The sequence below is a fragment of the Penaeus japonicus genome, unplaced genomic scaffold, assembly GCF_977035675.1.
Source record: "Penaeus japonicus unplaced genomic scaffold, GWHDUDI00000001_assembly GWHDUDI00000018, whole genome shotgun sequence".
Taxonomy (NCBI): Eukaryota; Metazoa; Arthropoda; class Malacostraca; order Decapoda; family Penaeidae; genus Penaeus; species Penaeus japonicus.
This window is the reverse complement of record NW_028234420.1, coordinates 5,518,717-5,523,716: the sequence shown is the minus strand read 5'-3', so window position 1 is coordinate 5,523,716 and position 5,000 is coordinate 5,518,717.

The window sequence follows — 5,000 nt, the reverse complement described above, 5'->3', positions numbered from 1 at the left end:
AGCTGCCTCTCACCAACACTCTTCACAATTTATACAGCAGATCTGCCTGAACTATCACATAGCAGCAGTCACTATGGACGTGCTGACATCACTCAGATCTTCAAGAAGGGAAATTAATCGATATGATGGCACTCAGAACTGCCAGAGCCATAGAAACCATCAATCACTACGAAAGACTTGAAGATCACGACCAGCATGAGAAAGTTCCAAGTCATTCCTTTGGCAAAATTTATGACTTCAGATTTGATAGTGGACAAGGAAGCCATTGACTACTGCGACAGAGGAAAGTTATTGAGGCTAACAATTAGTAGAAGTCACTATAGGTATGCTGACGACATCACCCAGATAATCAAGTAAGAAGGGAAATCAATCGACATAGTGACACTCAGAACTGCCAGAGCTATAGAAACCATCAATCACTACGAAAGACTGGAATATCACGACCAACATGAGAAAGTTCCAAGTCATTCCTGTGGCTAAATTTAAGACTTCAGATATGATAGTGGACGAGGAAGTTATCGGCTACTGCGATAGAGGAAAGATATTGAGGCTAACAATTAGCAGAAGATTATTTCTTCTTCACATATATGAAAGCACAGAAGGCAAGACATCTGCTGGGACAGATCAGAAGGTTTCATACTCTAAGTCTTAAAACCAAGCTCTTCATTTATAAAACAGTAGTGCAGCCCATCCTTGCGGCCCATCATGGAACAAATGCCAGTGCCAAACACACCATTTCCAGAAGGCAGATGATGAAGCTACAGACTATTCAGAACTAAGCAGGCAAATGGATTCTGACTATCTGCTTTCCTCAGGTAGTCACTGCATATTAGATCCATGCAACAGGCTCCACCAGCAAGCAAGAAGCTGGAGAAGAATCCAAGATGAGGATAAGCTCTATAATCGCCTCAACTTTCGTCAAGAAGCTACACATCCCTGATGGCTTAAAAGCCTTACCAGAATCAATGAAATTGGAGAAGTTGAGGCAATCTTCATGGCAGCAGGCATAGGAGGCCGCTGAATCGGTATGGAGGCACAAAATAAGAGGAGAATTGAAAGAAGGAACATTGGAACAGAACCTGCAACAAGTTAACCCACAGGGCTCTGCTTCCACGCCAAGCACAGCACATCATGCATAGTAGTGACAGGTGACGTGCAAGGTCAGCGAAGTGTGGTTGTGGACCTGTGGTTATCAGTTACTAAGGCCGCAAATGCATGCTGATTTTCTCACTTCTTTCCCCTGGTCATGTCCTGCCCTGGTAATGTGTCCTGGACTCTATGCCTAGTAATAAACCCATGTTTTGTTCTGGTGCTCTTTCTTTTTGACCTGGCTGTTCTGATCCCTGAACAACAAACCTTGACAATAATATGTGTGTGTAGAGGGTCAAGGAGAAGGAAAGTAAGACAGACACAACGGAAGAAACTCCACCTGTGCTACCTGGGACTCACACAGAACAAGGTACTCTAATAGCAAGCTTCTGTGCTACCTGAGCAAAATAAGTCACCCTGCAGCAAACACCTGTGATTAGCATAGTCACGCCATGTTTTTGAAAATGAATTCAGTATTTCAGCTTGACTACATTTATGTATGTCTCCCTAATTCTTTATTCTGAGAAGCACACTCTATCACATGCATACCTTCCCTCCATGACACACACACAGATACAAACACATAGCAAGACTTACGCCAGTGCCAGTTGGTGTGCACCAGTGCCACTGGTTCTCAGTCGTGCCCCTATAGGGTTCCACCATATATAACACTAGCACCACAACATGATAACACACTGCACTGCTCCAAATAAGATTGTTTGTCTATAAGTAGGTAGACAAACAATTTGGTCGCCTTTCAATGCTCTTTCTCTCCCTCACTGTTTTCTTTCACACTAATCCATCCTCGTTCCTGGACCTCACCTCTCCTGAAAGAGATTCATCTGGTAACGTAGTAGTGGTGCTCTTAACCCATTGCCGACGGGGGATAGATTTGCTTACACAGGCTCTAGGATGAATTTTATTTCTGATCGAGGCAGCTTCTTGAACATAATTTGATTTTTCCCACTCCCTTTTAGTCACTCATTGTAGAGCTAGAGACATCTTTGTGTTTTGTTTTTTTGTGTGTTTTACTATTTTTAGAAATTTATAACTGTCATATCACAGGCTCCATCAATTCTGCAGTTGACTAAAATTGTAGTTCAGGGTCCATATCAACTCATTTTTTTTCTTTACACTCAATGTGATAGAAGTATTACTGTTTTAGGGGGGACAAAAAAACAACTTTATTTTTTCGTATTTCTGTGCTGTCACGAACAAACACGAAACTTATAACCATCCAAAATGAAGAGGTTGGGAAGAGGAAGGAAACTTGTGCTTTTGACAGTGAGTGCCACAATAAAAGGCATCCATACTGGCACAGGGTCACATTGTATGCATTGGGCATGGTGTGACTCACCTTCCTCCTCTCGTTCTGTCTGCACATCTTTCATCTGCGGTACTTTAGAGCAAGAGGTCGGGAACTTGCGATGTGCCATCACTCTACAGAGATAGTGCTTGCTAGAGACCGTAGATGGTGCTGGTGATAGAAGAAAGTGGTGCCATCTAGGTTTTGTAAGTGAGTTGAAAACCATTTTGCTTATTATTACGGCAGTTATAATAATTATGACAGCAATTGTCAACTTCACTCACTCATTACTTATAGTACAATAAAATAACATAGTGATCCAGAATCCCCGAACGCCATGACGCCCATTGTCAGGCAAGAGGTCCTGCGTCATGTATGACGAAAAAACACGTCATCCGTCGTTAACGGGTTAACCTCACCTTGGTGGGTTCGTAGGGGTGCCACTGCATAAAGGATAAGCTTACAAGCACTTGGTGGGTGGAGAACTTCGCTGGCTATTCTCACCGAGGGGGCGGGGGGAGGCGAGGATCTAAGGAAACACTGGCACTCTCTGCCAGTCCAGGACAGGTATAGGAATAGATTTCCCCTAAGGAGAAGTTCTAGTGATCCACCCTATGTCCTCCCAGACGCACATCAAGTGTGCAAGGGGGGGGGGGAGTGTAATCCAGGAACACTTACTTCGAAGGCTAGGTAGGATTGCTTATTTTTAATTGTAGGATAGGCTGTAAATATGCCGAAGGCACGAATTTAAGCGGATAGAGTCCTGTCCCATGAAAAAAGGATGGAACTGCTAAAAATACTCTGCCAGAATGACCTTAAGATTGTGAATCCAAAATGACAGTAGGGTTCAAAGAAATAGACACAGAGATTATCAGAGAATCACCAAAGGCCATCGAGATGAAAATCCTTAAATCTGCCCCCTTTGCAAAGATAGACGATGTCTATATCAGGGAGCAGCCTCACACCATCAAGATCTGACTTGGGACAATGGCCATGGCAGACAGAATCAAGGAAACTGAACTTCACTTCTGGTTTTCCATCCCACCCGGGAACATAGAAAATGAGCGGCACATCATTGAGTCACAGTGCATGGCATGCTATTTGTATACACATACAAAAGCCACTTATATGAACAAGGACAAGATCTGCAGTGAATTCATCCAAGAAGGGCATATGTTTAGAGAATGCCCCAACAAGAAGAAAGCCAAGTGCACAAACTGTGGTGAAAATTACAGGACCCTCTCTAGAAAATCCCCAGCCAGAAAGGAAATAAAGAAAATTGAAAACTAAAATAAAATCAAGGAGAAAGAAAGAAAAAAACAGAACTCCCATATAGCATGGTGGTAAAAAATATATATATATAAAATAAAATAAAATAAATAATAAAAATAAATAGAATATCAAAGTAACTATCAGCACCACCAGAACATTGACTGAGATGCTAGTGCTAATAAATGTGCATTTAGCTAACCTGGGCAGACCAGGTACATATGCAGAAGAGGTTAAGAAAGGTCTCAGGACTGCTAACCTATCTGAGGTGAACCTACCAAACGATGTGGACTCAGGGGCAATCGTCCAGATCATTCCACCCCACCTTCAGAACAACCTACAGATAACACATCCACAGAGTAGTAAACTATAAAACCTACCATAACAGAAAATACTGTAGATGAACTCTCTATCCGCATCAATATCCATAGCTAGAATCACATGTCCAAGCCCTAGAGGCTGCCATCTCAACAATGGACACAGATAGAGCCAACCAAGAGGAAGAACTGAAAATAAAAACAAGAGCAAAGCGAGCCAAACCAGTCACAAAACTATTATGCGGGAGAATCCCAGCTGATCTTAAAGACCTAGGGCTACAAGTCCATGCTCATGACCCAAAGAAATACATTAATTTTGACAAAATAATGATAAAAAAAAGGATTCAAAACAGGCAATCTCAAATTCACATTCACAAACCGAAACTTCATAAACTGGGGAGAGAAAATCAAACATCACTTTGTCCATAGAGGTCAACAGAAGTTTGATCATAGGCAGGCACAAGTTGAAAGGCAGTAGAAACGAATACTCAGAGCCACTACAACCATCACCAAACAGCTAAATGATGAATTTAAGAATATTACAACACAATTCTTTCATTGACACAAAAGGAATAATGAATTTTGTAATACCTACATCTCCCAGAACCTTGAAACTATCCTCTAAACAGTCATGGACTTACAGATAGTGACAAGCTAAAGATCTCCCTTTATTGTCTATCAACGGAACAATTAGGGGAAAGAGCTGATGAAGTGGCCATTGCAGTCAAACGCGGGATACACCACAGTTATATAGACGATTCCGACCAGGAGTTCCTGGCAGTCGATGTGGAAACATCTAGGGAACCCATAGTCCTGGCGACATGTTACCTACCCCCTCATCACCCTTTCTTACCATACCCTGATATACTCAGGATATTAAGAGTGCAAATGCCCATGTACCTACTAGGGGACTTAAATGCGAGACACAGAACTCTGGGACATGCTGACAACAACGTTGTCACCAGTGTATCTAGGTTAATGTCAGGTGGCTGACTATACTATCTAGGCCCAGACTTCCC